At 44.8% G+C, this 21,572-nt stretch overlaps 1 protein-coding gene across 1 annotated transcript in view; it reads left to right on the top strand.

Annotated features, from left to right (window-relative positions):
- SHISA6 (shisa family member 6) overlaps positions 1–21,572 on the top strand; it is a 257,505-nt gene that overhangs the window by 38,408 nt on the left and 197,525 nt on the right. The gene's annotated exons all lie outside the window — the stretch shown is intronic.

Below are 21,572 nucleotides of genomic sequence, written 5' to 3'. Positions count from 1 at the left end.
GGTCAAGGACAACTGCTGATCATGTGAAATGACAGCTAGGGGGATTCCCAGAAGGTCTGCAAAGGTAGCCTACTACAGATGTCACAGGAAAATGAGTGGATGATAAGATCCCAAATGATTTTGAGTATCTGAGCATGATGTCCCCTCTCAAATTGATTTGAGAAAGGATCTAGACACTCCAGCACTTCCATAAACTTCAGCAAGCACCTATCTACATCTGTAGGCACATGAAGTACCTACGAGAGCTTTTCCCAGTCTTTCCTGATGTCAGCAGGATTTGCCTCTTTAAGTATTGACTTTTCTTTCTTAATTGGGGCTCAGTTTGAGATGTGAGTTTTTGAAGTTGTTGTTCCTAACTTCTTTGCTTCCAAATGGAAGCAGAAACCATAAAAGATTACATTTAAGTGTGTGAAACAGAACAACTTGCATCCTTAGACTGTCAATTCCATATACCCATTTATTTACTTACAATTATAAACAGAGCACGTTATAAATATTTATAAGAAAACTCCCAAAGCCCAGCTGAGCAAATAAGTATTATCACCATTTACCAGTTGTCAAACTGAAGCACAAGTGGAGACATGACTTGTCCAAAGAGTTCAAGCAGGCTAACATCACAACTAAGTCCAGGCTGTCAGCTTTCCTTCCATCATAGCCATCACTGCTGCATCCCCTTCCATCATACTCCCACATTTAGCAGTGCTTCCACCCACCGTGATCACATGGGTAAACGGTCAAACACTTTCTTCATAGCACTGACTTTAAACTTCCCCCTTGTAGGAAAAGTTTGAAGTATCCTGAATTTGATGGCAAATCAGGATGGGGAGCATTTCACTTAGGTTTATTGTTGCCAACTGAGGAAATTTAACTAAGTAAAGTTTTCCTAACCAGGTCTCGGAGCAGCTGACAGCCATCAAATCCCCATTGTGCTTGGGTCATCAGACAAAGATTGACAGCTGCCTTTCTCACCTCCAGAGACTCTCACATCCCAGAACCTCCTCTTTGATGGCCAAATTTAGAGTTCCAAGTCTGAACAGGTCAAAAGGGCTCCTGGTGAAGTGGAGGGAAGCAGGCAGCCTTGGAGATGGTTTCATCTGAGCTACCTTGAAAAAAAGGTGTTCACTTCTTTTCCACTGAATGCACAAAGGAGTGGCCAGGTGAAGACTTAGATGTCTTGAGGGCAAACTTAGGGCAAATGAATGCCTTCTGTACCAGACTGAACCTTATTTATCTAACAGTAAATGTAATGGGAGGTTTAATTCTTCAGCTAAGAGTGCTCAGCTGAGTGCTTCCTTGCTCCCTCCTGTGCCAGGCACACCAAGCCATTGCATAACGCAGCCTACGAGATGCTCCAGGGTGGATGGCATAACTCCTTTTGCACCACTCTTTCAGGAGTTAAACAACAACCTGAAAGTATCCCAGCTTCTTGCCATCCAACTGTTCCCATTTAACTCAACCAGAATCTTGTCTTCAGCTCAGAACAACAAAGGGCTTCTCTCACGAGGTACCCCCACTTGGTACCTTCCATCAGTTCACCTCTGGTGCTCAGCAGCGCAGGAACTGCTGTAGCATGTAGCAACAGAGAAAATCCCTGAGCCCAGACAACCCAGGCACGGTCAGGGAGTCGGGCAACGCGGCGAGGCTTCCCTCACAAGGCACAGCAGGATGTGCAAGGAGGGCTTTCCACCCAGGCGCGTCTGGAGTTTCTAATAGCAGATTTGTTTTACCAGAGGCACCCATAGCAGCTGGCATCTGTCAAGCTATGGCGTTCATTTGGAAATGATAAACCGTTCCTGCTTTACTTGAGGGCTAGACTTTCAGCATACAGATGGCTGGTCAGAGGGCTCACTTGCTTTACATATAGTCCCTTCAGAGGTTAGATCACTCATCACAGCAGGTGACATTAGACTGCAGAGGGAAGACCTGGGCAAGGTATTATAGATTGTCCTTTCTTCATGCTTGAGCTGCATTGTGAGCATCACATCAGAAATGCAATGGAAACTGTGACTCTTCCTTCATGATGACATTTTGGGATCCTTTGGAAATTGTCAGGTGTCTTTCTGGACTTCAAAAGAGAGTTGTGTTGAATTTTGAGCAGCTTGAATGATAGCACAGAAGATCCAGAGACAGACCATGTGACTCGGTCAGTGTTCACATTATCACAGGTGGGAGGCACCCATGGAGTTCAGTGTGCCAGCATCATATAGGGCTGAAAGAAATAAATACTGCAAACAGAGCTGATCCTGCTCGTGAAACTGAGAGAAATGCAGTGCCAGAATGGATTGCTAGAAGAAACTGCCAGCATCTTGTGAAAAAGTCTGTTGTTTCCTAAAGACAGAAGGAAAAATGATCACTGTGTCTGAGATGTAACAGTTTTGGTCCAAACACCTCTCCCAAATGCAAAGTGGTACAGGCCTGCCACAAACTTTAAAAAAGCCCAGTGTGTTAGACATGGACATTGAATTGCTTGACTCCTGGAAAAATACCCGCTCTCATCTTGCTCCTACCAGCATGAAAAAAGAAGTCTCTGACAGCCCCATCATCTGACCAACCTGAACGACTTCCACAGCCACAAAGCTCAGGATAAGAATGGGAAAGTTTGTGTTTTGGTATGTGACACTTCCTGCAACCTGTTACCTTTGCCCAGTTCTGCTAATGATGCACCTTTCACGTCTGTGAGCTATAAGATATCTCTTTCCCATGCGTTGCTCCCTTCAGGAACTGCCCAGGGCAGTCTGTAACCTGGTATGAGTGGATAGAGGTGCTCCTCTTAAGGGGTTTTGGTTAAATTACACCCATCTCCTTCTCTTTCTTGCCTTCATCTCTTCTTTGCCTTTCTCCTTCCTCGTGTCCCTCCTATGTCTCTTCATGTCCCCCACTCTGTCTTTCCTACTACTCCCTGGCTGTACATTAGAAAAGGGAGGAGGGAATCATCCAGATCTGCTCTTTTATCTGCTGAGATCAAGTCTGAAAAGTCAGTGAAACTCCCTGACATTATTTATGATCTAGGTCTGAAACTGAGGAAAGGGGGAAGGGAGGAGTTAGGAGAGAACAGAACAGAAATCCCAAGTGTCAGTACAGGCCAGAGGACCCTACAGTGCCATCCCCATGGGACCCTGAGCCTAGGGACAATGACACTGGAGTAACCCCACCAGCACCAGTAATTCACCTCTCCAGCTGCATCCAACTTTCCTCGTTGGGTCCATGTCATTCAGAGTTCATTGCCTATCTTGAAATTAACTGATTCCTGAAAGCAGAGTGCCCAGGGAGCGCAAGAAGTTTTGTCCCTGGGAAGGGAACATCTTTTCATTAGTGTGTCTGAACAGCACACTTTGTTACTGGCTGATTTTCATTAAAGGACTAAGGCTCCCCAAGGACTCATTTACTTCCTCCTGCAGTAGCAGGGGTGGAGAGCATGCTGGGGTGGAGTAATCACTGCACAGCGTGTTGCAGTGGCTGCAGCAGTGCAGGAAAGGAAGCTGCTCACAGTTCTCAGCTGTTTCTTTACTTTTAAGACACAACTGATGTGATGATGATGCCATATCTACAGCTCTAATTATTTCGTGCTTTGTGGGCTAATCAATGGCTCGCACCAACTGCATATCAGTATTGCAGGGTCTGATCCTAGAAATCTTTGTGATATGTGTAAGCCAGGCTCCGTCCCTGGTCTCCCGTCACAGCTGAGCAGCATTTGCATATTAAGGCCTGGATTACCCACTTCCATGTCCTTCCTCTCCTTCAAGTAGCATACAGAAATCGAAAGACACAAATTTAAGCAGTTCAGCAACACAAAAACTCCCACCAGGAAGCGTGTGGGATAGAGGATCTCCTGCAACGTGCAGCTTGTGATCCCCCTTAGCTATCACCTTGGATTTAGAGCAGTGCAGCCTTTTAAAGACAGCAGATGACATGCCATGGCATGGGTATGGCCAGGTGTATTTTCCAGGAGCACAGCTCACAACATGTTTGCCACCATTTGTACAGCAGTTAGAGCACAACCCACTTTCCCTTCAAACATGAACTGCCAGGGTCTGAGGTATGGGCATATCTGATGATCTTCCTCCTGAGCCACCTGTACAGTCATGAAATTCTTGTGAGGAGTCTATGACAGAGCTACAGAAGAAATTAGGTTTCCCTGTGTGTATTCCCAAAGCACAATGGGACCATTGGCACATCCAGCCTGCTCAGATCTGCTTTCGGGTCTCATGTTTGACTCTGGCAAAGGCCAGCTCCTCCTTCATAGGAATATGTAAAGCCAACCAGTGGCAGATGCCCTTTTAGGAAGATCATCCCCCTGTCCCATAGTTAAAGTTTATAAAACATGAGTTCTTCTATATTTCTAAAATCTTTGGTTAGCATCCAATATTATCAGGATACTCTGGGACTCCAAGGGCAGTTTACCTTAGCATTTTAGGCTAGTTGCACTCTCCAAATCCCAGCTGTGGAGCACTGTGACATGTCTATGCTGGCTCCTGCCCTTAGGGTTGGACCAGAAGATGACAATCTCTCTAAGAGCAGCAGACAGTTTTATCATATTTCTCAGTGTGTATTCTTTCTTGAATTTCCTTTTCAACACACTGATGCATTTAATGTTGACTGTTTCCAAATGAAAAAGACAAGGTTTCCTGCTCAAAACAAGTTGTGACTTCACCAAGCTCTCACCTAAAAATAGTATAAAAATAATAGAAGTCCAGAGTGGAGTGTTTGTTTGGCCTGATAGATTCCCTTATTTTCTTTCTAATGATCAGGCAATTCATTTTTATGCAATTTCAGCCCCAGTTTCCAGCCAGCTTTGCCTGAGATCTCCAAAGCTAGAAGCCTGTGCTGAATTAAAGAGCTAGGTCTTCTTGATGTCTTCTGGTTCCTTTTTCCTTGTGGGTCAGGCACAGAGAAGCAAATCACATTTTCAGCAGCTGAATGTCACTTAAACCCAAAATAGATGCAGGAACATTAGTCTCCAAATACCTGGTGGTTTATTTTGCTCATGCTGCCAGTTCTCTGAGTATAGAGGGGATGTTGATCTGTGATGGCACAGTCTGGGTGTAGTTGCACAGTACCCTGCACTCACACCTATCTTTGTCCCTAGCCCTGTTTATGGAGGAAGGCTGCCATAAAGGGCTGTGGTGTCCTCCAAACAGGCTGCCTGGCTGCATACCACTTCTCTTCTGCTTTGGAAGTCCAAGTTTCAACTGCATGCAGCTATAAAATAGGAGGAATTGCATTTGGTGTGTGGGCTGCAGAAGCACAGAAAAGCCACAGTACTGCACTGTGTAGAAAAAAAAAGCCGTAAGGACTAGTGATGGGACACAAATTACCATAAGTCACCTGAGAAATCTTTGTTTCCGTCCTAAAACATGCCATAACACTAGTGAAAAATTTTTCCAAACCAAACTGGAGTCTAAATTGCTTTCCCTTCCAAAGCTTATTCCTCTCTTTCCCTACATATTCACTATCACCTTTATAAAAGACGTTCAGCGAAACAGGCCAGGCACAAGCATGCTGGTGGACTGCTTAATCACAAGAGATCATTGTTGGTCATTATCGTCACCACTGTCAGAGTTGTGTCAGAGTTGTCATGTTCATGAGGCCAACAGCCATAAAACTGTAAAACCAGCAAAACAAATGAACAAACAAATAAACAAACAAAAAACTGGGAAGCAGCAAAACAAATGTGTAGCTCAGATTAGACAGTTTAATATACCATTAGCAATCATTGCCAAATCTAGCTTTTTAAATTGGTGGGTGATCTCTTTCATTTTTTAATCCACTCTGTGTTTTTTCCTCTCAGGCTTCCCAATTTGCCACATTCTCCTCACTTCACACCTCCCTCCCTGGATAGCAATTCCATTACATTAAAATCTTGTGCACACATCTAAAATCCTTTCAAATACTGGAAAAGGCTAAACTGCTATATGCTGCTGGGTAAAATCAGAGACCATTTCCATACCAAGGAAAAGCCAATGAGCTAAGCTTTCACTACAGAGTGAAAAACAGTATAGGATGCACCTTGCTAGCAGGAAATTCATGCCAAATACTGTCATTCTGAGACCTGAGACCCAACTATGTCAAAAGACTTTACAAAGTCGTGTTTTACTTTATTTCTGGTTTCTTGTCATGATTTTCACATAGAATCAAGCTCTTAGAGAGCATCTCGTTTTGCTCTTGAGCTCAGGAAGGACTCACTCAAGTCATCCTTCATGCTGGCAGAACCAGGCTGTGCAGCAGCCAAACCTCCCAGACCAAAGTGCTCGGTGTCTCTGAGCAGATCCAGCAGCTTGGTGCATCAGGAGGCAGGATAATCCCAGGCACATCCGCCTGTGCAGACTGTCTGGGAGCCACCAGCTGGCTGCAAATGGAGATAGTGGGTGAGTTGTGAAGCACCTCACATTTGTGGCTGCTTTCACAGCAGCCTCTAATTCTCTCTCATACAAATCTGGGAGCATTTACTGCAGGCTGTCCTGGACCATGTGGCTGCACTTAATTAGCTCAGCAGGTGGGGTAGCTTTGACCTCTCTGTTGGCTAAGAGATGATATTTGTGTGGGAACATACAGACCTGAGTATGCCTGGGCTTGTCTACTTTTCAACTCAGAAGTAGGATGGCAGCTCCTCTTACTGCTTCCTTCTGGTTGGGATAAGAGCAGCAGTATGGTTGCAGCAGCATAAAGCCCCTGAAGGCTTGTGGGAGTCGAGAAAGATCGTTTATTGATAAATTAAAAGTGGTTTTGGGAGACAGGCCTCTGTTTTGCAGTAGGATGGGCTCTGAGTGACCCCCATCAGCTCCTCAATCAGACAAACATTATCGCTGACAGTCAGATACAGTCTGACAGGACTGATATTTGTGAGACAAATTATTCAGGCAGGAGCATGTTTGCTGCACAGTACAGAAGTGCTGATGTTCTGCTCAGGGGTCCTCAGCAGGAAAGTCCTTTTTCTCTGCCACTGCCCTAAGGTGCTCATTAGCACAGGGACTCTTCTCAACCAGCTACTGCTAATGATCATTAAACAGGACAGGGACAGGATGCTCCACCATGGCAGATGTGATCTCAAAGTGTTAAGCATAGTTTCATGAGCTTCCTTGCCACTGTTCCTGGAGCTGGTGTCTCCTGCGGCACCAAAGCAAGAGCTGGGAACAAAGCCAGCTTCTGCACTGCTTCCCCTGATCCCTTGCTGCTGAATTCCCAAGTGAGGATGAGTTAAGTGTTTCTTAAGTAAAGCAAGGCTTGTGTATTGGGTCTGAAAGGATCTTTCCTACTACGTGGCAGGCTGCTAAGTACCAGTGCTTTAACCAGCTTGTTTAGGGCAAAATAGTTTGACTCAATTCCCTTCCATTTCCAGTTATTTTAGGACTTAGCTGGATGCTGAAGTTAGGGTAAGAATGCACAGCCCAGAAGATCCCCTCTAGGATCCCTGTACCTGCAACTCTTCCTGCATCCTTAATGTGCCTTCACAAGAGGATCCTGCCAGTCTGGGAGCAGAGACACATTCTCTGTCACCTTCCTTCCTGCTGACTTTCCTTTAAAGTCACTTAGCCTGTCCCTTGATCAGCACAGTGCCCCAAGAGGCTGCAGCCACCCTTGCCACAGGAAACTGTCCCCTGCTGATGGAGGTTATTACTTTGAGTGCCTCTGGCTTTCTGGACACCTTGGATCCCAGACCACCTCTCTCCCCACCATTTCAGAACGCAGGTCCATATAGGATATGCTGGCACATGATGCCTGAACATCAATGCTATTCAAGTACCTTAAAATGTAGGATGTGCCTGGAAGGGTCTGCACTTTGTGCTTTTTACAGTCTGGTAGTTACACATGTTATCATTGAATACCTTCGGTTGTGTGACTGTAAGCAGTTGCCAGGGGTCTAACTAAATGGTTTCTTGTGATCAAGCATTCTTATTTGCCCCAGTTCTTTCTCCCCCCTCTCTTCTTCACTTTGCTATTTCTTTCCTTAGCCACCCTTTTATGCAATTCCACTACTTTTCTCTGAATAAAAGTTATTCCTATGCCATGGAGTAGAGATTGGCACAGCTGTGGTGACCTGACACTGGTGGAATTGCGCAGTTTTGCAGAATTTCTGTTGAAGTTTGGCCTAAGAGCTGCCATTCCTGAATCCTTTTCACATTTAGTGTCTTGGGTAACTCAGTTCTCCCACTGACAACTGGGATATGTGGTCTAGGGCCTCCCAGACTCTGGGTCAAGCTAGCCCTGGCAGAGATCAGGAGCAAACGCCTTTGTGTTCAGCTCCTTGGCAGATTGTTCTCTTGCAGCATGTTCTACCTACTATGGAAACACACAACTCCCAAGGGGATTAAAGATCATCAGAATCGAGATCTGCAGCACAAGGCCAAGGGTGATGCGCAGACCTAATTTCACTGGAATCCTATCTGAGGCAGATCTGAACAGCTCTAGTAATACACATCTGACCCTTGCAAAGGCATTCAGATATCAAAGAATGTTTATCTCTAACCTTAAAGTTCCTACTGGAGACAATCACTCCTTAGTATTCTCCCTCCTGCTGAGGAAAAGCAGCCTCTACCTTCCCTTCTGCTAATATCCTTGAAGCATGAGTGTGGTGTGATCAGCCTTCCCTTTGCCCTTAATCACTTTCTGCCAGCCTATATAATTAAATTCCATCAGGTATTGCATCTAATTTTTGAGGAGCTCCCAAAGAACAAAAGCCAGTTCAGTCGCAGGCGAACAGAACAAATTAATTAGAAGGGGAATATTAGGCCCTCTCTAAATTAGATCAGCAAATCTCCAGCAGAAGAAGCATAGCTTGACTGGGTATGATGCTGCTCACTTCCTGAGCAGCTGCTCAGTTCCAGAGATTGCATACAGTGTTCAGAGACACAGCATCGCTAGAAAGTGGATTAGGCTTGGAGCAACCCATGCTAAAAGGCACTCCAGGGCACAATTTGAAAGCACAACACAGGGAATTGGTGGCCTTGTGTCTCTCATTAACGATGGTACAAGTTGTGCCATTAGATTGCTTCACTGTACGTTGGGAATGTCTCCCTGTCACATTCCTGCATATCTAACCCCAATAAAAGTGGATGTTACTTGAGTGTAGAGCTCTGCATAGTGCTATTTACCAACATTCCTCCTAGCTATGGACATCTTTATGAGTAAGCGCTGGAGTTATCATATAAAACCAGATCAAATACCCAGAAGCTACCCTTTATAAGCATTTAAAGAAGTAAACAGACGGCACCAGTGCAACTTACAGCTACCTCTAGGAATGTGCAGTCTTAGGGAATTGTCAGCACAGCCTCCTGTTATGCAATGAAATGAGCATGCAGATTGTGCTAGGTGCTATGGAAAGGCACTCCACGCAGATAGCTGTGCGTGTCCTAGGCTCCTGATCCAGCATGCAGAGCACCAGCAAGCCTCCATTCTCAAGAAACACACTGTTTTCACCATGTGGTGCAGGACCAAGTAGAGGAAACAAAAACAACAGAGATAAAGAGGAGCTTGGGGGGACAGGTGAGTGTGGATACAGACTGCTGAAACAATTCTCATTAATTCAGCACAGATAAGAGGTTTTAAAAATAAGAACAGTCTTATATATCCTGCCCTTACTCAGGGCAGAAATGTCTGGTTGTTAATGCACCTGCAACTCTACCAAACATTCACTTGTCCCCATTTTCCCTGCTGGAAGGCACCTGCTGAGTTTATGAGCTTTCTACATGTCTGCACTGGGAAGCCCTGGATGCATTGCCGAATGCTTGAGACGTGTCCAAGTGCCCCCCTCCTGTGCAGCTGGCTGTAGCCGTGGTCCTGCGTTTTCAGTGCAACATTGCTGATGACAGGAGCGCGGCAGGAGGGGCGAGAGCCAGCAGTGGCAAGATTAATAAACAGGAAACTACTAATGATTCCTGTATTGAATCCTCTGGCTCTCTCGCCTTCTGTTATAACAAAAAGAAAGCAGCAACATGAGAGTTTCGTGACAGAACCGTATTAGACCAGGAGCCTATAGGAACTTGCTGTCCTCACTGTGTGTAATGTACTGTACCATTTGCCATTCTCCTTTTACCCAGTCTGTTTATAGCTTTAAAAGTATGATTGAATTTAGAAAAGATCCAGGACAAATAGAGAGTTGATCTCTCTGTAGCCATACCCTGAATGGACAGGAGCAGATTAAGGGTCATTCTCACATTAGTGAGGACTGCTTAATACCAGGGAGAAAATAAGCTCTGGGGCTCCAAATGAGAAGACAGGATGGGGCTTAGAGAGCAGAGTATCTTTGAGGGCTAGTCTACACGCATGTTTACACTCGAGGCAGACATATCCCCTAGCACTTGAGAGCGGGAATGTTAACAGCCAGTAACGGTGAATTCACAGGCTCAGCAAAGGAGCAGAGAATGCCTGAAGACATTTTCCTTTTCTTATATACCTGGGAAAAGTGGAGTGCTTTATCACTCATGCCACTTGGTCAACCACTTTGTCTCCCCTCAATAAATTCTCATTTCCATTTCCAGTAAGGTTCCTTAGTAAGTTGTATGCTATTGCATCTTTCAAATGAAGGTTTTCCCCCATCTTAACCAGAGCCCCCCCAAACTTTAATAACAAATTCTCGTTCTTTAATGACAAATCTGTGTTTTTACATCCTCTGCCCTTTCTGTTCCTAGTGATAGTACCAGGCCCTTCAGAAGGTGACTAAGGCTAAGACACACATACAGTTATTTTCTCTCCTTTATCCCCCATCTGCCAGAGATTCCTGAGATCATGTGCTTTAAGGACTCAGCTCTTCAGAGTTAACTGAGACAGCAGCAGGTACATTCCCTTTTACTGCCTTACCCAGAAGGAAAAACTAGTCATCATCATCCTTTTCCCCTGAAAGTCATTGCACAATGTGCAGGCTGCAGTGATAATGTACACGTGGACCATGTATTTCTAAAAATTCTGTTTGTTGAGAAGTAACTTCATAAGCCAAATGCATTTTGGGACTGTATCTGAAGTTTTGTAGCTTCTTTATTCAAGAAGATTATTGTAAAAGCAGACATTTAAAACATTTCTGAAATTAATATCTTCATAGCAAATCAAAACTGCTGTTTTAAAATTGGTTAAGCATGCAAGCATAAACCAGTTTCACTTGGTTAGCTCAAGACATGTTATTACTTGGAAATTAAGGGCTGAAGTTGCAGAAGTCCATGCAACACAAAATCCCAACGCGAGATTAAAAAGTCCTGCAGTTTGATTCAAAGATCATGCCATATCTCTTATCCTCTGGAGACTTTCCATTTTCAGTGTAATTTTGTAACAACATATTCATCTCCTTTGCAGAAGTGGGCTCCTCTAGCGTATAGGTTCTTCACATAATTTTCTGAGCACCTGTTGTAACAGAGCAGCAACTCTTTCTTGCTGCTTCCACTTACTAAATCAGATTATAGAGAATTAGAAAAGCACTCAACACTTCCCTCAGGTTGCTTTTCCATGTAGGTGATTGCTGCTGTTCCCATAGGAAGGCTGTGAAAACATGGTTCAAGAAAGAGGGGTTGTAGGAAATACAGCAAACAGGAGAGGCCTTGACTGCGTAACTGTGACTGGAAGTGGAGGTGCCCAGCGTAATCTCCAAGCTAAAATGAGTAAAAACATCCACATTGTCAAGTAAATGTCCAGCTCTCTCTTGTTTGTACCCTGGCCACTGAAAGCTAGCCAAAACCCTCTAGAGAAAGAATGTGAAAAGCAAATCATATAAATAAATGTATAAATGATATAATAATAATGATGCAGGAGCGGTGGCCCCAGGTCAGAATAGGACCTTGAATCAGGAGGACACCTATGGACAAGCTTCTCTGATCCCTTGCTTATTCACCACTTCAGGTGTTGCCATCAGTCCTCCATTATTTCTAATACCTACATGAATTGCCAGTGCATGTGAGTTGTCCTCGGGAAGCAGAGTTTCATACCTTTCTCTTAACACAGCAAAATGTCTGAGTCATGAGTACCTCCAGCATCCAGGTCATTCGAGGTACCCTGGGTTACCTGGAGTTACCTAAGGTCACCTGGGGCTAACTGTAGCAGCTCTGCCATCTCTGTTGGTCACCTCAATTAAAAGCAGAGCACAAGATATATTCTTTGATGCTATGACTTCTTAATAACAATTTATTGTGAGAAGCTTAAAGGTATAATAACTTTACTGCTTGGTGCTGGACTGACACAGACTAAAATCCAACATAGCGTTGACCAGGAACAGGGCAAGACACCCAGTCTTCTATGGAGAGGAGGAGGAGGAGTTCAAGAGGTTCTCAGACCAAAGAGGAGGAGTTTAGTACTAAACTTGGCACAGCAAGTGAAGCTTTTACCTCTGACAGCAAGTAAGAAATCCAGCTTGTACGTAAAAAAGTGAGCACACTTTGCCCCTGTGCTGCATTGCCTCCGACACTACAGCAACGAGGGGCAGTGGGAGCAAACAGCAAAGTACAAGCAAGCGGTGAAGCATGGTGGTGTGCTACCAGCAGGACGTTCTGTGGGGCTGAGGTTTATGGAACCAGCCTTTACCTTCTCCACGCTGCTGGGGAGAGCTCATGTGCCATGAAATTTAACACTGTTACAGGGAAAGCAGCCAAGATACTTACGAGATAATTAAGATGGTTTCTCTAAATGTGTCAACCAAAAGACTTTATGTGCATCAAAGCTGGCATTTTCTCTGGCTGGAAACTTTTGAATTTCTTCCATACTGATCTGGGAATTAGTTCTGGGAGAAGGGAAACAGATTTATGGCCACACTTCATAGATACAGCATTACACTCAAAATCCTACATAGCCAAAGGGAGCTCACCTCGTATGTGGAGCTGAAACTGTGATTTTAGTTATTTAACGTTTTAACACTCTAATCAAAACACAAGAATTAGTTGCAACAGTACTAGTGCTCATAGTTCAAATTAATACAGAAAGACTCATTTATTTTGCCTTTAAAATAGATATATAAAACTTACTAATACTTGCTTTGGGTCTCTGGTGTTGTGCTCACTCTTCCCATGTCCCTGGTTGGGTCATCAATTTGTCTCCAGGGACAACCTGGCTTTGTCAGTTTGTTGCCACAGGCTGGTCCCAGCGCAGAGCCCACCCAGGGTAGGTGACAGACGCTGTGCTGCTGTCACAGCTCAAACAAGCCAAAAGCAGCTCAGGTCCAGGCAAGCCCAGCCCAGCTGTGAGACCCCACACTGTTGGGTCAGTACAAACCCTGGGGATTTTCACTGGTAATAGCAAAAGTCATAGTTATTGAGCTGCAGAAGCAGCACCGCTTAAGACACGGAAGGGCAAACGCCTGGCAGCCAGCAAAGCCACAGCTTTTACACCAGCCACCACCAGGTCCATGATGCTAAAGCAACGCCATGGAGACAGTGGCTGGTTTGATGATGCATCTCCCACCGTCTGTTCTATCACACCCTGCAACTGCTCCCTGGAGATTTCTGCCAGGGAAGTGCTGTTTTTTCCTCTTTTTTTTTTCTTTTCTTTTTTCTTTTTCTTTTTTACTGCTGTTAAGTAGGTGGAAACAGGGAGGATTGCCAAAGACTACTCAACTCCCAACAGACCAGCAGAGATTCATGCACCGAAGCCTGAGAGATATGCAGTCCTTCCTCAGGCAGGACTAGGTTTAAGTACAAATAAATACTTCTGGAGTTCACCGAATTCCTCGGGTTTACAGACCTGCCAGCATGAAGGGATCTGGGGACAAGTACACTCACTGTACCATGTCAGCCCTCACTTATTGGTGCAACATAGAAAAAGGATGGACTGTAAGTCCCCCCTGTCAGGCATTAGAAAAGCCATAGCCTGGTTATTAGCTACTTGCCAGGAAGGAAGAGGCATGGCCTTGAATGCTTGTTGGCAGAGAGAGAAATTAAACCTGCTTCTTTTGAGAGCTGGGTAAGCAGGCTAACCACTAAACTAGGTAAAGCTGTATACACGTTACTGTGAAAACCTACAGCATTTAATTGTGACTGATATTCTCCATATAGAATAGTTTAAATCAACCCGCAGTAATTGTTTCCTTGCTACAGAATTCAGCAGGGTGATAAAACAGTCCTCGGTCTCTATTATGTTTCCCTGAGAGGGTGTTATGTGGTAAGCATGAATGTGTGAGTACTTGGGATAAGTGAACTGATTCATGGTCCAGTAAAAAAAAACAGAAGGAAACTTTTTCTCCCTGTCATACAAAACTTGAGCTCCTTCTGTATCCCTAGCTGTACAATTGTAGGGTGTGCTTAAGGACACGGAAGAAAGATTAAGGGTTGATTTGTCATTAATTTTTGACAGCCTAAGCTGCAAGGATCCCCTTGATACATGGCTGCCCTAGAGCACCTCTTTGGAAGCTGGTCATGCCTCCTGCTCTGCTTAGGTCTGATCTAACATTATCCTTGAGAGGTTCTGGAGCTGTAATGTCACTGCTGCAAACATAGCGGTGCAACAGCACACCTCTCCCTAATACTGATGGGAACAACTGATTTTCTCTCATGCTGGGCTTTTAAGTATCTGAGACTCCTCTGAATGGAAGCCCTAAGTCTGTTTGGTTACTTATAGGTTTGGTAGTGGCTTTTCTTGTACTCACTGGGCAAGGACTGTAACTGGGTGAGTTTTCTACAGAAATATTAGCCAGCCTTGATTAGCTTATGCTTTCACTGTGTTGTATGTGACGGCATTGCTGTAAATTGCACACATGATGGACAGGGGTCCTTCTGTCCTCAAGGCAAAAGAATCAGAACCCTGTTTCCTTCCTTCTTTACTTCCATGCAAAGGGGAATAGCTTCAGCACAGGGAATGGGGAGTTACAGTAATCTGGGAAGCCTGTTGTTTGTGTGAGCCTTTCATCCCTGACTGCATAAAAGGAACACCCTGGCGTCTCTTCCCTTTGCTGTACTGTAGGGGAAGGGAGTGTCTCTTCTTGGCTTTTAGGGGCTTAAATGTTTGCTCTTTGTGGAGCTTTAGAGCATGCTTCAAGACATGTACGTGTAACTCAGTACAGCTGTATGTTGATGAGAAGCAGACCACTGGAGGAGAGCTGTTTCCTGCACAAACCAGGTACTTCAGTAGGTTTTTCTGCTAACCAGCATGTGCATTTGGAGCCTTGGAGAGGTGCTGTATTTTATTTTCCTATCAATTTTATCCTCTGTCTTTGAAAGTGTTTTTATTTAGACATTTCAGCAGAATATGAACTCATCACTGTATTTCTGTCATCCCCAATGCATGTTGCTAACGAGACCTTCTAGCACTGCAGTCCTGTATTTTACTTTCACATAGCCATTTTTTTAAGTTAACAGAATCTAAAAATTATGTTTCCTGAAGCCTCTTACTGCTTGTTACAACTGGCAGGGTGGTTGCAAAATCAAGGACAATTGTTATAGTTAACAGAGTAAACAAGTAACAAAAGATGTTCCCTTTGTCACTTATCAGGAAAGCCAGCACATGTTTTAGCTTCACTTTGTACATCTTTTCTAATGCCAGAAAGATACATGAGCACGACCTGGACTTATGCAGCTCACTGCACTGGATTTGGCTTGGTCTGCTGTGCAGTAATTGGGCATATTTTTGGCAGGGTTGCTAGTTTGGACTGACACAAACCCCATGCCAGGAAACTGTTCCCCATTCTTGCGATGTTGTGGGAAGTCTTCCAGTATGCATGATTTTTCCATAAAGCCCAGATCCTGGCCAATAATTTTTCCTGAGAGCTCCAGTATTCAGCTGTGAATAGTAAGCTTGTACCCTTCCTGGTTGTAAAGAAGGCTGGAAGATGTGATGCGAATGCACTCTGAAAGCTGATAAGGCAGAAATAAGTCAAAAGGAAAAATAAGGATCTCCCAATTTTCAAGTTGGAACAATCCTTTTGTTCTGTTCTGAACCCAAAGTTCCCCCTTGGCTTGGGAGTGATCCTGGCCTGAATTTTTACCATGTTTTCTGATGCACTGGGCAGTCAGGTATGCAAGAGCCATGTGCTTGCTGGAGCCCACACCAGCTGGTCAAGCTGGCCCCAGTGACTCAGGACTGTCTGGCTCATGGTGGGCAAGACTTGGCTCTGTCTGCTCAGGTGAGGTGCCCGTTCTCTTTAAGGAACATCACAAAAGCCTTAGGGACCTGTAGGGATCACAGAGACCCTGCTGTAGAAGACCGTTCCTACTGTGGTGTGGACAGTGAGCCAGGCGAGGAGATGGACAAGGCCATCCCCTGTAATCTGTTTAGCACAGTCTGTGGCCAGATGGCCCTGTGGGGGCTAATTTAAGCAGGGTCTCTGTGGTCAGCAGTCACATGTTATGGAGAGCAAGAGGGTTGAAGCAGGGAAGGATGTGACAAAGGCTTAGCATGAGGAAAAGGGAGATAAAGAAAAAAAGAGGCAGTTATTTTGAAAGAAGGTGAAATTATGGGTAGGTTGTCACATTATTGGGACAGGGTGAGTGGAACTCAGCTCTCCTTAGCCCACCAGTGTGATTTAAGCTAAGGAATATCTGTAGGGCACAGAAAACTATTATTCCCTGCACTGATTTGGACTACATCTTGTCCATGTCTGGTTGCACAATGCTGAGAGCTCACCCTAAGTACCACTGAACTCTTTCCAGTCTCTTATTTTTTTGTACATTTGCATGTTTAGGATAGACAGATCTGACCTGATCCCAGAACTATGGTATTAAACCAGAAAAAACACACTGTGGTGGCCCTTACTGTGCCTTTATTCTGACAAGTGTGAGAGGTGCCAGCTGGCTTCTGTTTGTTTGGGGTTTTTTTAATGAAAGAAAATGGTAATATTTCAGTGACATCGCTTCTTATTATTGTCCTTCTTATCATTGTAATCTCTGTTAATCTGCACCCCATGCTGTGGTAAAATACCAAGATGCCCTACCTGCCTGCAAACACTTCCTTCAGTGGTGTAGCCCACAGCCATGTCTAACACCCACCAATTTCTGCAACTAAACTTCCCTCAAATTGAGATGGTTTGTGTGCTTGCTGGCTGCCCTGTGCCACTCTGGCCCCAAAAATGCCTCATTTTGGGTCTGGAGCCATGCCTCCCCTTGCATTCAAAGATGATTGTATTTGATTGACAGGATAGACAGAGAGATGCGGAGCAATCTGCCATGTGCTCAGCAAATACCTTACAGTTGTTTTGGCAGCTTGTGCCCTTTGTCTTGGTCTGTTGATATGTGTAAAATAGTTCCAAAAGAATCAGTCCAGAAGAAATGAGCAGCATCAGAGACATGTAGGCTGTGGTCGTCCCAACCCCCCTGCAAAAAAAAAAGATTTTTTTTCTCCACAGAGATCTGTCTGAGAATAATGTTTGTGCTGAGGAGTTTGGATGTGGGGACTCCTTTCTGGGAGTAGGTCTTCTTCCACGGAAATTTGTGGCAAGGATGAGGCCAGAATCCCAGAGTGTATCATGCGAAAGGCTCTCCATGACAGTCCCTGTCTGCCCTTCTCAGGGTGACGTAATCTGTACTCAGTAATAACGTTTCCAAGAGGTGGATAACAGCATTTTAGTTCAGCTCTAATAATTCTGTTAAATCAGAGCTGGGGTTGTAATTGCTGTTTGTGACTGAGTTTGTTCCATATGTGTGTTATGCAGGATGCCATTATAATGAAATGTTCCCTCTTTGAGCTGTATGCCCTAAAGAATATGCCTTTATTGTGTGGCAGGCAAAACACTCATCTGCTCTCTGCCTCTGCTGTGCCTTATAACCAAAGAAGAGGAAAAAGAAGTCATGTTTCACCTTGTTTCAATTTCTTTTGTAAATTTTAAGCTGTGTAAGTGTTAGTCTTCATTTGCTTTAGTAACACACAGCCTTGCTGGAGTCCTGTTCATTTCTTTTAATAAAAAAGCCTGCGAGCCTGTGTGCATCTGAGGGTTTACATGCATTAGAGCACATGGATATGAGCATAAGCGAGAACAGGGACTGTGAGAGCAGGAAAAGCCTCTTTCAGGGAGTCAGACATGGTGCTCTGAAGTAGCATTTTAAATGTTATCCTAACCATGAGAAATAGACCTTAGAGATGCAAAATGTCTAGAGAAATACTGTATTAAAAGCTAGCATGTTCCATGCCATGAGATCAGGTAGGTGGGTGGTTGCTTTGCTTCGGAAGTAGTGAGTGTTGTGAGACTCCATCGTAATCAAATCTGGCTTCTGTGGAGCGCTTTTCATTCACAGACCGCCCGTGCTTTGCAGGCAGAGTAAATCCCTTTACAAACAGGGACACAGAGGCACGTGGAGGGGACACAGCCTCTCTGCTGGCCTGCTTGGTGGCTGGTAGAATGATGACACTGGTTGTGATCTTACGCAGTCACCAGCAATCCCCAGAGAGTGTTGTCATGTGCTAGCTGGGTAGGACACCTGGATATGGAAAGCTGGCAGACAGCAGCTAATTCCACCCAAAGCAGGAGCTGTAAAAAAGTGAAAGTGTGTGCTGGAAGCCCAAGGACATGAGTATGCTGGGCTGTGCTGCCTTGCCTTGCTTGCAACACTGATCTGTTGCTCTTGCTCTATGTGACTTCTTTCAGGTCTTGGGTGCTGCCTCTGGTTTCAGCTCCCTGATGCCTGCAGCCCACGGAACATCTTGTGGGTGCTCCCAGGGAAATACAACACCAAAAGGCAGCTTTGCTCTGATGTGATCACGCATAGGGGAGGAGGGAGAGCAATGTGAATAATGCCTGTGGACAGGAGGTACACGATAGCCATCGAACTGTCCCCACCTCATTTACACAGCAGATTTAGTTCAGAGATATCCATTTTATTGTGTGCTTGGGGTTCTGCAACAGCTCTGTGCCTGCACCCTGGCCCTACAGGACAACCCCGCGAGGGAGCACGCACCGTGCCGGGGCTGGTGCAGCCTCCAGCACCAGGAAGGGCTTGGGGGAACCTTGCAGGGTGTTAAAGAGGGGCTCTTTCTGTCTGCAATGGCAGGGTTTCATTGGTTGGGTGTTGATTGGCAATAAAAATCCCCAAAGTCTGAAATTACATGAAATGAAAATCAGTCCATTTACACTCATTTTTCAAGGAATTAGGCCATTTTTAGCTTTCTCACCATGGGGCAGAGGGAAACGCCCAGCTACAGCCTACTAGAAATGAACACCTTGAATAAGTTCCAGGGGCTCCTTCTTAGCCCACGAGACAGACATCTCCATCAGCAGCTCAGCTCAGCTCAGCTCATGGCCGACCCCCTTTTTGGCAGGGCCAATTCCTATCCACCAACTGTGGAAGGACTCCAAACAGCGAGTACCCAGCTGAAGGTAGGAAGGAGGAAAACAGCCCCAATGGAGAATGAGACGGGGATGTTTTCTGGTCTGGCATAGCTCTGTCTGTGCTTCCGCTGCTCTGCAGCCTTGTCTACTTGCACTTGAGCTTCTTTAGCTCTGCCGTGGCTACGGGACACATGCATTTTGATAAGGTACAAGGGAGCATTCACTTCCAGTGTGAAACATCTCAGTCAAGAAGTGATTATGAAAAAGTCTGTTTGAATAGCAACACCTGAGCTTGGCTCACCAGCAGCCCCCAAGGTGCTTCTAAAAGTAAAAGCCATGTACCAGCATTTTTACACTGAAAAGCCAAGAGAAATGATCACGAGTGAGCAGGAATAAAAAACCATAAACCAAACATAGCATCCTATAATGTATCCATAAAAAGGGAAAACTCACGCTACTTGAAGTCTACAAATTCAAGTTTCTCATGGGAAAACATAACTCCTGTTCAAATACTAATGGGTTGTTATCACAGGAATGTTTTAATTTAACTACTATGTACTATAAGAATGGGCAGAGCAAGGTTCACAGAGCAAATGGCTGATGAGCAATCTTCAATCTGCCAGTAAATGTTTGCTTTTTTTTTATACACTTCCCCTTCTTGATCTGTGTCTTAAACAGATTCTCCAAAGGGACATATAAAAGACAGCTGATTTCAGCTAGAGGTAATAGCACATATTTGTGTGTTTCTTTTATCCTTGTTTAAAATGGTAGATTTATGGCACTGATAGAGTGTCAGTCACCAGAGTAGCTGGCCCTGAAAGCATAGAAATTGATGGTATATGAGCAAAAATTGGCTTACTGGAAAGAAAAAATGCAGCACATTTTAGAAAAGTGATAGAGAAAAAGAAAGCAAATTGGGCATTGCAGCCACAAACCATCTCTGCAGGCTTCTCAGGACAAGAACAAACATCTCATGAAGCAAGAATAACTTCCAGGGACTCAGAGGCAGATGACTGCCACCCTTTTCCAGGAACATAGCAGCCAGAGCTTGCAAGAGCTACATAGGAAGAAGAGAGAAAGAGCCCATGACCTTTCCTGTGGAAGCAGAAAATCCTTCTTTCTTTTTCCTGGAAACTCTCTTCTCAGCCAATTAATGCGTGGATGCCTCCACATTTGAAGGGTTTTGCTACTGCCTTGCATTATTATAACTGTAAGAAGAAAACTGTCTTGCTGCTAACACTCCCAAACCTGCAGAAACAATTTATATGTGTTTTGAGAAGTTTACAGGGAGCACTTGACTGACCTTGACTAGAAAAAATATGAGGGAAGGGAGTGGGATGCTTTTTCTATTAGAAGTCTCAGCATCTTCTGCCTGCCATATGTGAGCCTCCTCTGAGGATCTTCAACATGCTAATCTGACAGCAAAGTCTGTGCTAGGCTATCCCAGCCAGAGAGTTGCTGATGTCCTCCCTGAATGGGGCGTGGGGTTTGGAGCCTGCTCAAATCCATTGCAGAGCAGAACAGTGGGACATTTTGGGGAAATTTAAATCTTGGGGGGGTGCTTACCCTCAGCCCTCTCATATGCAAGGTGGACTCTGATGACAGGAGTAATGGCCTGCAAAACCAGTAGTAGCTGCTGGGATACTGAGGTGAGAATGACTGGCTAAAAAGGAAAGAGGAAAACTTTGCAGACTGATGAGATTTCAAAGTGTCTGTTCCTATAGTTTTCACAGTGTTGCCAGAGAGCCTGAAAGTATACAAGAACAAGTGACATTTGGTCTCAGTGTTTGAAAAATATTAAAGGGCCATAGCATCTGTCAGAAGCAATGTGAGCCAGCCAGAACATGGCCCCAGGCTGCATTTCCACCTGGATCCCTGATGTCCATTTGGCCCTCCCCATAGCTTCCTGACTCAGCTCTCCCGCTCAAGTTGCCGTGCGCTGGACCATCTGCTGTGCTGGACTTCCAGCCACCATGGCTCAGGAGAACAGTGATGCATCACGGGCTTGTGCAGAAAGGCATGGGGAAGATGGAGACTTAACAAGGAGGGAGCTGCATTCCCAGCCCCTGAGGCTGCCTTACTTCCATCCCCCTGCACCTATCTTATCTTTGCCTGTTTCTAAAATAAAAGGAATAGAAAAATTAACAACATGAAAAAGGGAGGAGATGATAAAAAGTATCTGAAAAATTATCTATGTCCTCATTTCAGAGCTTTGCATGGTAACAAGGAGGCAGAAGGCCTTTTTCTTTATTAATATATTAAAATATTAAAAGGCTGGGTGTCTTCTGAACCTACTCTGTTGTCATGGACTGAGAAAGCTCCTAGGAAGTGTTCTGCAGAACACTATTGCACTTGAGAAACTATCCAGGGGTGCCATTCAAGGACCAGAGCTAATCAAAGCTAAAAGACAAAA

Source organism: Buteo buteo, chromosome 13, assembly GCF_964188355.1.
Source record: "Buteo buteo chromosome 13, bButBut1.hap1.1, whole genome shotgun sequence".
NCBI lineage: Eukaryota > Metazoa > Chordata > Aves > Accipitriformes > Accipitridae > Buteo > Buteo buteo.
The sequence above is the reverse complement of the archived record's forward strand: the minus strand, read 5'-3'. Positions and strand labels throughout refer to the sequence as shown.